Source organism: Macaca mulatta, chromosome 8 (assembly GCF_049350105.2).
Source record: "Macaca mulatta isolate MMU2019108-1 chromosome 8, T2T-MMU8v2.0, whole genome shotgun sequence".
NCBI lineage: Eukaryota > Metazoa > Chordata > Mammalia > Primates > Cercopithecidae > Macaca > Macaca mulatta.
The window spans coordinates 30,413,286-30,430,976 of NC_133413.1; the positions used below are offsets into that span (position 1 = coordinate 30,413,286).

A 17,691-nucleotide genomic window follows, 5' to 3' on the forward strand; every position below is an offset into this window, starting at 1 on the left:
CACCCGGCCTCTGGGGTCTTTTTTCATTTTGAGTAAGCAAACACCTGAAGCACTTTTTTCATGTGGAATGAGTGGTGGTAAATGATGTGAGTTTTGACAGGTCTGAATATATTTTTTTCATATTAATTCTTTAACTGTATCGGATGATTCTTTATAGAATCCAGAGTTCAAAATATTCCTTTCCCCAGGCATTTGAAGATATTGTTCCATTGTCTTCCAGCAACCAGTATTGTCGATGAAATTTGATGGCAGTTTAATTCCCTTTCCTTTTTATATACATCTCCCCCACTGGAAGCTTTCAAAATTTCCCGGCGTTCTGAAATTTCATAAGAATGCCATTAGGTCTTTCTTAAATTCATTCTGTACAGCAGTCAGTGGTCCTTGTAATCTGACGATGAGTTCCTCTTCAGCTCAGGGTCTTTTTCTCTCATATCTTTGGTGATTTCCTCCCCTTCCTTCTTTTTCTCCTTTGGAATTCCTATGAAAGGAATATTGGACTACCTGACTCTATCACCCTTAAGCCTTTTCTCTCACATTTACCTATTTTTGTCTATTTCCTTCTTATTCTGAAAGTTTTCCTTTACTTTTGTTTTGTTTTGTTTTGTTTTGTTTTGAGACGGAGTCTCGCTCTGCCGCCCAGGCTGGAGTGCAGTGGCCAGATCTCAGCTCACTGCAAGCTCCGCCTCCCGGGTTTACGCTATTCTCCTGCCTCAGCCTCCCGAGTAGCTGGGACTACAGGCGCCCACCACCTCGCCCAGCTAGTGTTTTGTATTTTTTAGTAGAGACGGGATTTCACCTGTTAGCCAGGATGGTCTGGATCTCCTGACCTCGTGATCCGCCCGCCTCGGCCTCCCAAAGTTTTTTTTTTGTTGTTGTTGTTTTGAGAGGGAGTCTCACTCTGTCACCCAGGCTGGGGTACAATGGTGTGACGTCAGCTCACTGCAGCCTCCACCTCCTGGGTTAGAGTGATTCTCATGCCTCAGCCTCCCGAGTAGCTGGGATTACAGGGGCCTGCCACCACCATGCCTGGCTAATTTATGTATTTTTAGTAGAGATGGGTTTTTGCCATGTTGGCCAGGCTGGTCTCAAACTCCTGACCTCAGGTGATCTGCCCACCTCGGCCTCCCTAAGTCCTGCGGTTATAGGCATGAGCCACCGCATCTGGCCGCTTTACTTTCACATCTCAAGCTCAGTCTTCACTTGTTTACTTTTTTTTTTTTTTTTTTTTTTTTTTTTTTTTGAGACAGGGTCTCGCTCTGTCTGTGGTCATGGCTCACTACAGCCTCAATCTCCTGGGTTGAAGCCATCCTCCCACCTCAGCCTTCCAAGTAGTTGGGACCACAAGCACATGCCACCACACCTAGCTAATTTTTGTATTTCTTGTAGAGATGCGGTTACACCATGTTGCCCATGGTTCAAACTCCTGGGCTCAGGCAATCCTCCCATCTCAACCTGCCAAAGTGCTGGGATTACAGGCATGAGCCACAGTGCCTGGCCTACTTGTGTACATTCTAAGGAAGGCAGTCCTGCCATCTGATTTTTTTTTTTTTTTTTTTTTTGCCCTGTAATCATACCTTAATTACCAAGTACTCTTTTTTATTCTTTTCTGGATGGGTTTTCTATGTTTAGCTGGAGGGCAAAAGCTGAAGGTATTTAAGACAGTGGCGGTCCCAACTCTCCCAGCTTTAATGAATTATCCTAAGAATCGCCGTGGTGCACTTCTGTGCCTTCTGTCTGGCGCCATCCAGTTAGAAGCTTCCATGGACTTCTTTTCAAGACCTGGCCTTCCTGGTGGCGTTTGAGTCTGTGGTTTTCTTGTCTACTTCTTTGTCAGTCTCATCCTAATGCTTTCTGCCCTCCAGGATTTTTAAAGATTTCTTGCCTGCTGATCCAGCCTTTATTTTTGCGCCTCTTACTATTTCATTCTTTTTCAAAGTATCTTTTTCATCATTTCAATGGGTCCTTGAATGGGAGATGAGAAGGATCTTAGGTACTCAGTGCATCAGTTTAAGCTCTGGAAGCTTCTTTTCTTTTTTTCTTTTCTTTTCTTTCTTTTGCTTTTTGTTTTTAGACAAGGTCTCGCTCTGTCACCCAGGCTGGACTGAAGTGGCACGATCATGGCTTACTACATTCTCAAACAACTGGGCTCAAGTGATCCTCCTGCTTTAGCCCCCCGAGTAGCTGGGACCACGGGCGTGTACCACCATGCCTGGCTAATTTTTTTTTGATGGAGTCTCACTATGTTGCCCAGGCTGGCCTCAAACTCCTGGTCTCAAGCAATCCTCCCACCTTGGCCTCCCAAAGTGCTGGGATTACAGGCATGCTCAGGCCCAGCCACTCTTTTCTTTTCTTTTCTTTTTTTTTTGGAGACACAGTTTCACTCTGTCACCCAGGCTTGGAGTACAGTGGAGTGATCTTGGCTCACTGCAACCTCCACCTCCCAGGTTCAAGTGATTCTCATGCCTCAGCCTCCCCAGTAGCTGGGATTACAGGTGCATGCCACCACACCCAGCTAATTTTTGTATTATTAGTAGAGATGGAGTTTCCCCATGTTGGCCAGGCTGGTCTCGAACTCCTGACCTCAGGTGATCTGCCTGCCTTGGCCTCCCAGAGTGTGGGATTACAGGCGTGAGCCACCATGCCCAGCCCCAGCCACTCCTTTCTTAAAATTGTATTCCAGTCCTCTCCTCCTGCCTTCGACTCCCTGTTTTATCTCCTTACCTTGCATAAAGGTCCCCACAGCAGTGCATCCTGGACAATCCTCCTGGCAGACTGGACTTGAAGGTGTGGGAGCTTCCTGTGCTGCTCGGTCTGTTGACCCAGACACCAGATCCTCTGGGGCAGCAAGGATGAAATACTTTGGTTGTGCTAATGGAGCTCCCCCATTGTTTACCTGTCAGAGAAAAATTGCACTGGACAAGTTAAGTAGGCAAAGAAAACTTTTTTCAAGACTATTGCATTGGGGGTCAAGACTCAACTCTGAATGTAACAGCGGCAGCTGGGGATTTGTAGACAATGGACAGGGTGCAGGGGCCAGTGGATGGAAAAGTAATGCGAGGAACTTGGCAAAGTAACAAATGTGGGGGATTCTTGCAGAACCAGATTCAGCAGGCCAAGGATGAGACCTGGTCAAGAAGAGCACTCAGAGAAGCCTGACTCAAGTTTGGTCAAGGACCGGGAGTCACTGTTGGCCCCTCCTTCATTCAACGTTCTGTGAATATTTCTGTTCAATACTGGGCCTCCTGGCCAAGTGTCTACCCTCCTCACTGGACTTGATAGCTCAGGCCTCTGATACTTCTTTATTTTGCATGGTTCTGATTGGTGAGGTTTCTTTAAAGCTTACTCAGCTCTAATGCTTTGGCAAGCAGAATCAAATTGTGTTTAAGCCCAGGCTTTGGAATCAGAAGCACTTGGGTTCAGATCTTGTCTCTGCCACTTATTAGCTGTATGACTTTGGGCAGGTCACTTAAGAATATTTTCTTCCCTTGGCCAGGCGTGGTGGCTCACACTTGTAATCCCAACACTTTGGGGAATTGAAGCAAGAGAATCTCTTCAGTCTAGGAGTTCAAGACCAGCCTGGGCAAGTGCGATGACTCACACCTGTAATCCCAGCTCTTTGGGGGATTGAGGCGAGAGAGTCTCTTGAGTCTGTCCAGGAGTTCAAGACCAGCCTGGGCAAGATGGTGAAACATTGTCTTTACAAAATAAAACTGGAAAAATTAGTCGGGTATGGTGGCGTGCACTTGTAGTGGCAGCTATTTGGGAGGCTGAGGAGAGAGGATTGCTCAAGCCCATGAGTACAAGGCCTCAGTGAGGTATGATTGTACCACTGCACTCCAACAACAAAGTGAGGTCCTGTCTCAAAAAAAAAAAAAAAAAAAAAAAAAAAAAAGAAAGAAGAAAAGACAAAGAATACTTTCTTTCCAGAGTTGTTAACTTTTTTTTTTTGAGACAGGGTCTCACTCTGTCACCCAGGCTGGAGTGCAGTAGCGTGATCTCGGCTCACTGCCACCTCTGCATCCCGGGTTCAAGAGATTCTCCTGCCTCAGCCTCACCAGTAGCTGGGATTACAGGCACCCACCATCACGCCTGGCTAATTTTTGTATTTTTAGTAGAGACGGGGTTTCACCATGTTGGCCAGGATGGTCTCGAACTCCTGACCTCAGTTGATCTGCCTGCCTCGGCCTCCCAAAGTGCTGGGATTACAGGCGTGAGCCACCACACCCAGCCCAGAGTTGTTAACTATTGATGTTATCATCATTGTTCACTAAATGGAAGCTATCATTAATTTTCACATTTTATTGATCCCAACTCACTCACATCATGTAGATCTCCTGAAGCCAGGGCCAGCCCCAACATACTTCCCGTATCATGGCTAATGTACAAGTTGACCTAGGCTTGGCATCTGGCAAGCATCTAATACGTACCAGTAACCAATAGCATACCCCTGTCTCCTTTGATAGAAACAGAATCTCTCTCTCTCTTTTTTTTTTTTTTGAGACGGAGTTTTACCATGTTGCCTAGGCTGGAGTGCATTGGCATAATCTCAGCTCACAGCAACCTCCATCTCCCGGGTTCAAGCAATTCTCCTGCCTCAGCCTCCTGAGTAGCTGGGACTACAGGTGTATGCCACCACACCCAGCTAATTTTTATATTTTTAGTAGAGGTGGGGTTTCACCATGCTGGCCAAGCTGGTCTCAAACTCTTGACCTCAAGTGATCCACCCGCCTTGGCCTCCCGAAATACTGGGATTACAGGTGTAAGTCACCATGCCTGACCTGATAGAAGCAAATCTCCGAGGCCCTTTATGGTACCTCTCTTACTCTGAAAAGCATTCTTAGTCTTCTTCAATTTGCACTGCACTAACTATAAGGAAAATGTCCTAACTTTATTCCAATAGCAGCATGTATCAAGGCCATTGGAACACTCTTTTTTTAATGGCATAATTATTACAGCAGTTACCTACATCAGTACTTAAAGTGGAGTGGGGTGCTAATGTTATGCAGCTTCGCTGTTCTTTCATGCCTATCAAATGCTTCTCGTCAAGTTACCATTTCCTGCATAATGCTATTACTCTATTAGATAAATTGATATGTCCTCTATGGCCTCTTTACTTTCAAAAGTATGTCTGAGAGCTTTCAGAAGTTTGAGAAGGAGTGTGTGTTGTGCAAACTAAGGGGGAAATGGAGGACAGAAAGCCCTGTCATTTTTGTAGTAGCTCACATAGAATCTTCAAGACAAAAGACAGAAATGGAATCTATCCCCATAATTCACAAATTATGGGGAATGTACATGTTGTTTCCACTTTTGATATCATCTCTAACTCCTCTGTTCTCTGATACTAAGCAAGAAAATTAACATCACCCAGAATATTATAGTGGGTGTCTCAGTGACCATGTGTTCCCCTTCCAGCAAGCCTCAACCTTCACTTCCAGGGCTGATGGCACAACAAGGGCTGAAATCACCACTGAGTCATTGAATCTGAATCACCTGTACTGAGATGCCAAGTTACAGATGTCCTTTAAAGGGACTTTGAGGCCGGGTGCAGTGACTTATGCCTGTGATCCGAGCACTTGGGGAGGCTGATGCGGGTGGATCACCTGAGCTCAGGAGTTTGAGAGCAGCCTGAGCAACATGGCAAAACCACGTCTCTACCAAAAATACAAAAACTAGCTGGGCGTGGTGGTGTGTGTCTGTGGTCCCAGCTACTTGGGGAGCTGAGGCCAGAGGATCGCTTGAGCCAGGGAGGTGGAGATTGCAGTGAGCTGAGATTGTACCACTGCACTCCAGCTTGGGCAGCAGAGTGAGACTCTGTCTCAAAAAAAAAAAAAAAATGGGTGGGGGAGAGGGAGGACTTTGAGACAGGTTGCTAGGAATAGTGCTAATCTTTAGTGAGGTAGAAATTAAGGCAGAAAACAGTGATTTAGAAAGAATTTTTGGTCCAGTGCTGTATTAAGGGATTGCCAGAGAAACAGATCCAATAGAGTATGTGGGTGTATAAAGAAATTTATTACAGAATTGATTTGCATAATTATGAAGGCTGACAAGTCCCAGGATTTGCAGTTGGATGGCTGGAGACCCAGAAGGGCTGGTGATGTAAATTCTAGTTCGAAAGCCAGCAGACTTGAGACTCAAGAAGAGCTGACGTCTCAGTTCAAGTCTGAAGGAAGAGGCAATGTCTCAGTTCAAGTCTGAAGGCAGGAAACAACTGATGTCCCAGCTCAACAGTGAGGCAGGAGGAGTTCTCTCATTCTCAGCCATTTCGCTCTAGTCAGGTCTTCAACTGTTCAGATGAGGCCCAAGCACAGCAGGCTTTACTCAGTCTCTCGAGTCCAATGTTAATGTCATCCCCAGACACCTGAATAACATCTGACCCAATGTTTGGACACTCCTGACCCAATCAAGCTGACACATAAAATTAGCCATCACTAAGTTCCTCCTCCTCAATATCATTTTGGTATTTAAGTAGTCCCTTCAACTATCTGAAACATAAAGGAGGAGAGAATAGAATGGGAGCAAATCTTTACTCCCTTTCCTGACAGCACTGTAGCTTCTGTTTTACTTTTTTTTAATTTAATTAATTTATTTTTTGAGATGGAGTCTCACTCTGTCACCCAGCTGGAGTGCAGTGGCACAATCTTGGCTCACTGCAGGCTCTGCTTCCTGGGTTGAAGCGATTCTCCTGCTTCTGCCTCTTCAGTAGTTGGGATTACAGGTGTGCACTACCATGCCTATCTAATTTTTTGTATTTTAGTAGAGACAGGTTTTCACCATATTGGCCAGGCTGTTCTTGAACTCCTGACCTCAGGTGGTCTCGTCTGCCTAGGCTTCCCAAAGTGCTGGGATTACAGGCATGAGCCACAGCGCCTGGCCTAATTTTATTTTTATCATTTTTTTTGAGACCGACTCTCTCTAAGTTGCCCAGGCTGGAGTGCAGTGGCACAATCTTGGCTCACAGCAACCTCTGCCTCCTGGGTTCAAGCAATCCTTGTGCCTCAACCTCTGGAGTAGGTGGGATTACAGGCGTGCGCCACCATGCCTGCCTAACTTTTGTATTTTTAGTAGAGACAGGGTTTCACCATGTTAGCCAGGCTGGTCTTGAACTCCCGATCTCAGGTGATCCACCCGCCTTTGCCTCCCAAAGTGCTGGAATTATAGGCATGAGCCTCCACGCCCAGCCCAGAGCTACTGTTTTAAATGTACCTGTAAATGTTGGCTGCACCCTTTAATCAAACTCACCCCATGTTAATGCATCGGTCACTAAACTAGGATAAAGGTAGGAGTTACTGAAATGCTGCTTTCCACTGGCACCACTTTGTGAGGAAAAGGGAACCCCAGAAGAATAACACTGTGGGCATAATTTCTTTTTTTTTTTTTTTTTTTTTTGAGACGGAGTCTCACGCTGTTGCCCAGGCTGGAGTGCAGTGGCGCGATCTCGGCTCACTGCAAGCTCCGCCTCCCGGGTTCCCGCCATTCTCCTGCCTCAGCCTCCTGAGTAGCTGGGACTTCAGGCGCCCGCCACCGCGCCCGGCTAATTTTTTGTATTTTTAGTAGAGACGGGGTTTCACTGTGGTCTCGATCTCCTGACCTTGTGATCCGCCCGCCTCGGCCTCCCAAAGTGCTGGGATTACAGGCTTGAGCCACCGCGCCTGGCCAGTAATTTCTTTATTGTACAGTGAATTCAGCCTTGCAGTTATTTTTCAGAGATGAACAGAATTTAAAGTGTTAGAACTTATTTGGGAGGCTAAGGCAGGCAAAGTGCTTGAGTCCAGGAGTTTGAGACCAGCCTGGGTAATAGAGTGAGAGCCCTGTCTCTACAAACAAAACAAAACAAAACAAAATTATGTTCCTCCACTTTTCCAACATTTAGCTTTTACATACACAGTTGATGTTTTCCTCCCTTAAGTAGCTTGGAGGAGCTGAGGTTGCTGAAGTAATTGTGATAACTGTTTGCTTTCCTTAGAATATGGTTTTCTGGCCAGGAGTGGTGGCTCACGCCTGTAATCCCAGCACTTTGGGAGGCTGAGGCAGGTGGATGACCTGAGGTCAGGAGATTGAGACCATCCTGGTTAACATGGTGAAACCCCATCTCTACTGAAAATACAAAAAATTAGCCGGGTGTAGTGGTGGGCATCTGTAATCCCAACTACTGGGGAGGCTGAGGCAGGAGAATGGTATGAACCTGGGAGGCGGAGCTCGCAGTGAGCCAAGATGGTGCCACTGTACTCCGGCCTGGGTGACAGAGCAAGACTTTGTCTCAAAAAAAAAAAAAAAAAAGAATATGGTTTTCTTAAGGGAGATCAGATTAGTTTGTCTTGGTTGTGAAGATTGTCAGGTGTAGCAATTGTACTCTTGAATTTACTGTATTCCTTTGATCAGCATCAATATCAAAGTATATTCCTTTGATCAGCATCAATATCACCTGGGGATTTGTTAGTACTAGGAAATCTCAGGTCCCATCCAAAATCAACTAAATCAGAAACTCTAGGGTTGGACCCTAGAAATCTGCATTGTAACAAGCCACCGAGGTGACTCTGATGCATGCCCATGTTTCAGAATTACGGATTGAGTATATTTGGCATGTAGTTGCTTGGTGGTGATGCATACATCTTGAAATTGACCTAAAACCTAGAAAGGTAACCAATATGGTTTGGCTGTGTCCCCATCCAAATCTCATCTTGAATTGTAACTTCCACAAATCTCACGTGTCATGGAAGGGACCTGGTGGGAGGTAATTGAATCATGGGGGGTGGGTCTTTCCTGTGCAGTTCTTGTGATAGTGAGATCTGATGGTTTTGTAAAGGGGAGTTTCCCTGCACAAACTCTCATTCCCTCTTGCCTGCAGCCATGTAAGATGTGCCTTTAGCCTTCCGTCACGATTGTGAGGCCTCCTCAGCCACGTGGAACTGTGAGTCCATTAAACCTCTTTTTCTTTATAAATTACCCAGTCTTGGGTATGTCTTTATCTGCAGCATGAAAATGGACTAATACAGTAACAAACCAGAATTCTAGAGAACTTCAAAACTGCAGATGACACTCTTCCTTTCAGCAGGCATTTTCATCACTGTATGGTTGCTAAGTTTAGTCATATGCCCATGAAATGGTTAATTTTATCTGTCAACTTGACTGGCCATGGGATACCCAAAATAAACATTATTTCTTGATGTGTCTTTGCGGGTGTTTCTGGATAAGATTGACATTGGGATTGGTGGATTCCATAAAGTAGATTGCCTTCCCCAGTGTGAGCGGGCATCATCTGATCAGTGGAGGGCCTGAAGAGAACAAAAGGCAGAGGAAGGAGGAGTTTGCCCTGTTTTGGTTTCCTGCCTGCCTGCTTGAGCTGGAACATCTCCAGACTGGGATTTACACACCATTGGTTCCCTGGTACTCAGGACTTCGGATGCAGATTTAATTATACCACGAGCTTTCCTGGGTCTCTGGCTTACAGAAAGGCTGGTCATGGGACTTACTATCCATAATCGTGTGAGTCAATTCCTTACAATTAATCTATCTCTTTCTCTCTCTGTTTTTCATTGTGTCTTTGAGAATGTTTGTGGATGTGACTAGCTCTCTGTATCTGTCTATATACAGAATCAGAAGGAGATATCTGGAGATATCTCTATGTCTATCTATATATAGAGATATCTCCTCCTTGTTCTGTTTCTCTGGAAAACTTTGTATAGATTTTGGCACTGAGAGTGCTTCTAGAGGAACAGAATTTTAAGGATGAATTTTCTGAACTGGTTCTGGGGTTTCTAGAATTGGTTCTCTAATATGATTAAAGGCACTAATGACTCTATTTCCAGTAGTAAAAAGAGTGCTAATAGTCCATAGTGTGAGCTGTTTGTGGAGATACACAGAATACTGTGTTGGATACTCCTAATCAACCAACTATAGAATCAATGAGCTCACTAATGTTATATATGATACTTTTTTGTTTTTTGAGATGGAGTCTTACTCTATCACCCCAGCTGGAGTGCAGTAGCACAATCATGGCTTACTGCAGCCTTGACTGCTTAGGCTCAAGTTATCCTCCCACCACAGCCTCCTGAGTAGCTGGGACTACAGGTATGTGCCACTTTGCCCAGCTTTTTTTTTTTTTTTAAGAGACAGGGTCTTGCCGTGTGGCCCAGGCTGTTCTGAGACTCCTGGGCTCAACTCATCCTCCCATTTTGGCCTCCCAAAATGCTGGGATTACAGGTGTAAGCTACCTCGCCTGGCTTATATATGATACTTTCAAACATTTTGGAAAATGAATGAATATAATGATGTTGGTTGGAACCCTAATGTCATGCTGGTGGAAGGAAAGGATGAGGTCAGGGATTCATATTCCTAGTTCGTGCACCACAAAAATGACCTAGGAGCTTCTATGTGTGCCCTGAGGGAGACCTTTATCTACTATACAGAAGGGCTGAAATTGCTGAAAATCAAATGCAGAACCTCATCCTGCAAGTGGCTGAATTACAAGTTGAACTCACAGCTTTGCAGGCTGTGTGCAGTTAAAGTGAGAGCATTAATTGGGAAAGAATGGGATCTTGCAAGTTGGGATGGGGATGTTTGGGAAAACTTTGATAAAGCTGAGGACATTGAGCCCCTAAATTCTGATGTCTCCTTTATCAGTGAAGGAGCACTCCCACCTTTGCTTCCCAACCCCAGCAATGGCGGCATCCCCACCCCTCAGTTGTATTGGTCTTTCCCCCTCTGAGAGGAAGAAGCCTGCATTGCCTGAGGAAATAGTAATGGCCTCCCCTGAGGCAGGTGCCGAGCAACACAATGTTGAACTCCTCGGGACCCACCCCACCACTCCTCTTTGTTAGACTTCAGTCCAGCAGCCCCTGAAGATGAGGTACACTGTGTGACTGGCCCATAAGAGGTGTGCTATACTCCACTGAACTACTTGACTTTTTAAATTTCTACAGACAGAAATTCAGGGAATGTGTATGGGAATGGATACTATGAGTGTGGGATAATGGTGGTGAGGAGAGCAAAGATCACCTGGGCAGAGGGCACCAAGCAGACCATCCAGAGGCCAAACTCCTCAACTGAGGGATTTACAAATAATGAGATTCCCTATGATCTAAAGTAGGCATCTGGTATGCGCTTCTTTCTCCAAAATGTATGCGTAACTAGAATTTATGTACATCTCCAGAATGCATGCACGTCAAAACTCATTGTGCAACCCTTGCTGACATCAAGGCACCAAAATGTCTACAAATGTAATCGTTTATCATGACCTATGTGGTTAGTATAGTCCAAATTACCGTTACGCTCCCTCTTTAAGGTTCATAAATACCCCTAAGGAAAAGTCCACTGCAGCACGCTCAGTCCTTTTTTGCAGAAGCACTCAGCTGCACTTTTCTGTCTAATAAAACTGTCCTTTTCTAACCTATACTGCTGTCAGTAGATTCTTCTTACTACGCTACTATCCATGAGCTTACCACTTTCTGATGCTGGGGCTCTGACACCTCGCCCAGCAGGTGGAAGGAACATAAAGTTGGATTGGGCTGAATGTTTTGACATGGGCTCACTATGGGAGCAGAGATTCTCCATTCAGTGTTGCAGCTTGGGGCGTTAGAAAGTGTTGAATCCGGCTGGGCGCAGCAGCTCATGCCTGTAATCCTGCAGTTTGGGAGGCCAAGGCAGATGGATCACTTGAGGTCAGGAGTTTGAGACCAACCTGGCCAACATGGTGAAACCATGTCTTTACTAAAAATACAAAAATTAACTGGGTATGGTGGTGCACGCCTGTAATCCCAGCTACTTGGGTGGCTGAGGCTGGAGAATCGCTTGAACCTGGGAGGCGGAGGTTGTAGTGAGCCAAGATCACGCCACTGCACTCCAGCCTGGGTGACAGAATGAGACTCCGTCTCAAAATAAATAAATAAATAAAATAAAATAGAATAAAAAGGAAGTGTTGAATCTGATTGGTTGCCTGGCTGGCTGAAACATACACTCAAAAGTAGTCCTCATGAGTGAACTGGAAATGGTGGACATGCCTTGGTTTAATGTGGAGGAAGGGATTCAAAGACTTAAGGGACAGGCAGGTTACAGTGCAATTGTCATTTGAGGTCTACTCACCCACCCTGGGAGGGTCTAGAAGGCATACGTTTTATCAGTATTGTGAGAAATAAATGTGTGAGGGGTGCCCTGGCATCCTTGAAGAGCTCCGTGATTGCTCTTGTCTGTGGGCCAGACCTTGTGGTGTACATTTCAGTTAGTGAACCGGGAAGCATAAATGCAGTGGGTGTAGCTGGATCTCGGGGTGGCAGGGGCCAAGGGGGTGGCAGAGCTGTCATACAACCCAGATTATTGATATTGATGCAGAGTGGGTTTAGGAGATAGTAAGTTGGTTTTAGACATAGTTTAGAGAGCTGTGCAACATTTTGGTAAGCAAGTCCAGAAAGCAACTGGACATTCTGAGGGCTCAGAGAAACAGTCCTGAGATAGAGACATAAATTTGAGAATCACTGGTATAAACCTATGTTAAAACACACAAATAACTAAATCAACCTTTGGTGGATGAGATCACGTAGGGAAATGATAGAGTGCAATGAAGCCAAGGCCCAGGACAGAGCCCTGGGGAAGGTGCAAGCCTTAAAGGGATGGAGGAAGATCACCCAAAGTGGTGAAAGGAGACAGGAAGTAGAGGCAGTGCTTTTCAGACCCCAATGTGCGTAAGCATCATATGGAGAGTGTGTTGAAACAGATTTTTGGACCCCCAACCACAGAGATTCGGATTCAGTAGGTCTGGGTGAGCCTGAGAACTGCATTTCACATCTGGCTCCCTTGGGATGCTGATGCTCCTGGTCCGCAGCCCATGCTTTGGGTAGCATTGGAATAGGCTCGTCCCTTGGCTACAAAGAGAAGGGAAGAGAGTGAGCATCTGAGGGTAGCTGGAAGTTTCTGGGGATGTAAGAAACTTGTACATCTTGATAGGTCGAGGTGAAGGAGGCAGTAGGGACGGGGAGAAGTTGAACATCCTGGAGAGAAAAGGGATAATTAATGAAGGAAATGCATGGAAGAGATTAGAGGAAAAAGAAAATGAAAGCACCAGAGATGTGCACAGTAAAAATATTAAAGAGCTATGGTGCCTGCTTTCAGAAAACTAAAGCCCCTTTGAGGAAGATGATTTCTTATCACTTCCTTTCCTTTTATTATTTTTTTAAAAAAATCTAACTCCTTGGAGCTGCTATTTACTTGTACCTTTCTGACTCCCCCACTGTGCCTAGGAGCCTTTGTCTTTCTGCCAAAATTCTCCCAGGGCTGTAACTTCCGGGTACAGAGACCTGAAGGGATGACTCGCTACAGATGACTGAACAGTAATGAATAGATTTTCAACAACACAAGGCATTTCAAGGATAAAGGAAAATTTCAAAAAACGTATGATCATTATTGCAAAATTGTGTTTCTACCACTTCTTGCTAGAATTGCTGTCAAGCTGTTTGACAGCTCCCCTGGGATATCACTCTGGCATTGCAATCATTGTGAAGCACAAAGACACATCTCGCTCTCCTCTGTTCACTAAAGTTGCTTCTGTATAGCCTCAGAGCCCTCTGACAAACTAGAAAAGCATCAAAAATCACTTTGTTGTGTTACAAAAAAAAAAAAAACCACACAGCCACCCCAATAATAGCTATGAGCAGCTATCTGCCTGTGTGCTACACACTCTGAGTTCAAGACAACAAAATTTTATTGAGGGCTTGTAATAGAACAAGCACCAGGAGAGGTGCTGGGATCCAAAGATTAGTAAAATACTGTTGGGATTCTGAGAGGTCCTTCATCTTCCTCTCTCTTTTGAGTCCTGAGCCAAACGGTACAGTCACAGGAATCAGACTGGGTTTAAAATGTCAGCTTGATTGCTACTGAAGCTGGCCTGGAGAAGGTGGCTTGGATCCAAGGCCAAAACAGGCTTCTCATTTCTTTCTCCATGAATTGAACTTGACCTTGGACATAGGCATAGTCGCTGGAAACTGCTGTATCTGCTGCTGAGTGGAGAAGAGAAGAAGGCACGTGGCCTGTGGGCAGACATCTACAAAAGAGGAATTCAAAGGGAGCCTGGACAGTGAGTGTGCAGTGACCCTGCACCTAGTCTCATCGATCACACACTGAATTGTTTTCTTCTACAAGGAAGAGTAAGTAAGCAGAGTGCGCAGAGGGAAGGATGGACGCTGAGATAGTTTGGATGTCTGTCCCCTCCAAATGTCATGTTGAAATTTGATTCCCAGTGTTGGAGGTGAAGCCTAATGAGAGATGCTTGGGTCATGGGGGTAGATCCTTTAGGAATAGATTAATGGTGGGAGGAGTGGGTGAGTTCTCACTCTATTAGTTTCTGAGAGAACTGGTGTTAAAAAGAGCCTGGCACCCCCCCCCCCCCCCTTTGCTTCCTTTCTTTCCATGTGACCTCTGCACACTCTGGCTGCCCTTCAACTTCCCCCATGAGTGAAAGCAGCCTGAGACCCTCACCAGATGCAGATGCTGGTGCCATGTTTCTTGTGCAGCCTGCAGAACCGTGAGCCAAACAAACCTTTTTTTCTTTGTAAATTAATTATCCAGCCTCAGGTCTTCCTTTATAGCAACACAAATGGACTAAGACAGATGCCATCGCTTCAATACTGTGGAGAAGAGAAAGTTTCCTAGATTCTTGGTCAAAGCAAGCATGGGGAGAAGGGAAGAGCATGATTTCCCCTGTATGTTCCAACTGTTTGGTGTCTTAGTCCATGGGTTTTAAAATAAAACCTCTGGCCAACCGAGGATGGGCTGCCCTCTTGCACTGCATGTAGTGGAAGTGATAAAACAGATACCAGGGGATGCAATCCTAGGCATCAATGGCAAATTCAGCTCTAACTTTCATGAGGCCTCTCTCTCCCTCACACCAGCTTGTTTGTGCATCTGCCTGGGACCAGGGGTGGACTATCCAGTCTTGCCTGCAGAAGGTTCTGTAAAGACACAGAACAGTGCATTGAGTAGATTAATGCCAGCACTGTGCTATGCTCCAAACCAAAGGGTCGTTTTCTATTCTTGTTCCCATTTTAAGAATGTCCAGTCTAGGCCAGGCATGGTGTCTCAAGCCTGTTATCCCAGCACTTTGGGAGGCCGAGGCGGGCAGATCACGAGGTCAAGAGATTGAGACCATCCTGGCCAACATGGTGAAATCCTGTCTGTACTAAAAATATAACAATTATCTGGGCGTGGTGGCACGCGCCTGTAGTCTCAGCTACTCGGGAGGCTGAGGCAGGAGAATCACTTGAACCCAGAAGGCAGAGGTTGCGGTGAACCGAGATCACGCCACTGCACTCCAGCCTGGAGACAGAGCAAGACTCTCTCAAAAAAAAAAAAAAAAAAAAAGAATGTCCAGTCTGGTGGCTCATGCCTATAATTCCAGCATTTGGGAGGCCAAGGTGGGAGGATTCAGCCTGGGCAACATAAAACATAGTTTTTTTGTTTTTTTTTTTTTACAAAAAAACTGTTTTCTACAACATAAAACACAGTTTTTCTACCAAAAAAACTAAACATAGCAGGCTGTTGTGAGGCATTCATGTAGTCCCATCTATGCAGGAGGATCGCTTGAGCCCAGGAGTTCAAGGCGGCAGTGAGCAATGACTGTGCCACTGCATTCCAGCCTGAGTGACAAAGCAAGACCCTACCTCTTAAAAAAAAAAAAAAAAAAGAATGTCCAGCCTTGTCTACTATGATCCTAAATTGTAGCATGAAAGTACTCTAATAACGCCATGCCAGGAAAATAATACTGCCCTGAATTAGGATAGTTGTCTCACTATTCAATTCCAAAAGGCAATTTAAGTTCTTGCATCAAGAAGCTCTCAATCTAATAGAATAAGACAAATGCTTAAACCAATAATTACAACCTAATCCAGGCTTTTTATAGTAAAAACAAGAAAAATTTATAGCCGCTTAAACCAAGCCACATTAGTTCTTTTTTATGTTTTGAAAAGCAAGCTAGGATTTAATATTTGTGCTTTTTTTTTTGGTGTAGGTTAACAGTACATAGACAAAATACTATTGCCTTAAAAAAGAACCTCTTCCTCAGCCAGGCTTGGTGGCTCATGCCTGTAATCCCAGAACTTTGGGTGGCCAAGGTGGGCAGATCACCTGAGGTCAGGAGTTCAAGAATAGCCTGGCCAACATGGCGAAACCCCATCTCTACAAAACTACAAAAATTAGCTGGGCATGATGGCAGGTGCCTGTAATCCCAGCTACTTGGAGGCTGAGGCAGGAGAATCACTTGAACCTGGGAGGTGGAGGTTGCAGTGAGCTGAGATCACACCACTGCATTGCAGCCTGGGCAACACAATGAGACTCGGTCTCAAAAACAAACCAACAACAACAAAAAAGCACATCGGCCGGGCGCGGTGGCTCACGCCTGTAATCCCAGCACTTTGGGAGGCCGAGGCAGGCGGATCGTGAGGTCAAGAGATCGAGACCATCCTGGCTAACATGGTGAAACCCCATCTCTACTAAAAATACAAAAAATTAGCAGGGCGTGGTGGTGGGCACCTGTAGTCCCAGCTACACGGGAGGCTGAGGCAGGAGAATTGCGTGAACCTGGGAGGCAGAGCTTGCAGTGAGTGGAGATCGCGCCACTGCACTCCATCCAGCCTGGACGACAGAGTGAGACTCCATCTCAAAAAAAAAAAAAAAAAAAAAAAAAAAAAAAAAAAAAAAAGGCATATCCAGAGAAGAAGTATCCTCTTCCCCTGGTTCTTCTTTTCTTCCCCCCAGCTTTATTAGGGTGTAACTGATAAATAAAAATTGTGCATATTTACAGGGTATGACACGATGTTTTATGTACACATTGTAAAATGATTAAATCAAATGAATTAACATATCCATCACCTCACATACTTAATTTTGTGTGTGTGTGTGGTGAGAACATTTAAGATCAATCTCTTAGCAATTTATAAATATACATTGTTAACTACAGTCACCATGCTGTACAGCAGATCTCCAAAACCAATATATCCTATCTAACTGCAACTTGGTACCCTTTGACTAACATCTCCCCATACTTCCAATCCCCGCAACCACCATTCTATTCTCTTCTTTTATGAGTTTAATCTATTTAGATTCTATATATAAGTGAGATCAATACAGTATTTGTCTTTCTGTGCCTGGCTTATTTCACTTAGCTTAATGTCTCTAGGTTCATCCTTGTTGTTACAAATGATAAGATTTCCTTCTTTTTGAGACTGAGTCTCGCTCTGTCACCCAGGCTGGAGTGCAGTGACACGATCTCGGCTCACTGCAACCTCCGCCTCCTGGGTTCAAGCGATTCTCCTGCCTCAGCCTCCTGAGTAGCTGGGATTACAGGTGCCCACCACCATGCCTGGCTAATTTTTGTATTTTTAGTAGAGACGAGGTTTCACCATGTTGGTCCGGCTGGTCTCAAACTCCTGACCTCCTGATCTGCCCGCTTTGGCCTCCCAAAGTGCTGGGATACAGGCATGAGCCACCGCGCCTGGCCAATTTTCCTTCTTTTTTGTAAGGCTGAATAGTATTCCACATTTTAAAAATTCATGCATCCCGGCCAGACGCACTGGCTCACACCTGTAATCCCAACACTTTGGGAGGCTGAGGCAGGCAGATCACCTGAGGTCAGGAGTTCCAGACCAGCCCGGCCAACATTGTGAAAACCTGTCTCTACTAAAAATACCAAAAAATTAGCTGGGCACCGTG

At 45.2% G+C, this 17,691-nt stretch overlaps 1 protein-coding gene across 5 annotated transcripts in view; it reads left to right on the forward strand.

The window, feature by feature from the left end:
- The window catches only part of EXTL3 (exostosin like glycosyltransferase 3), a 133,467-nt gene that overhangs the window by 42,943 nt on the left and 72,833 nt on the right, over window positions 1-17,691 (forward strand). The window contains exon 1 of one of the 5 annotated variants that reach the window (XM_077943357.1): window positions 8,844-8,908. The exons of 2 other annotated variants lie outside the window; for them this stretch is intronic. The gene's annotated coding sequence lies outside the window, so the exon portion shown is untranslated. Of the gene's footprint in view, window positions 1-8,843; window positions 8,909-13,728; window positions 14,133-17,691 lie in introns of those variants that run through there. 2 more of the 5 variants (XM_077943360.1, XM_077943361.1) reach the window with 2 other exon arrangements.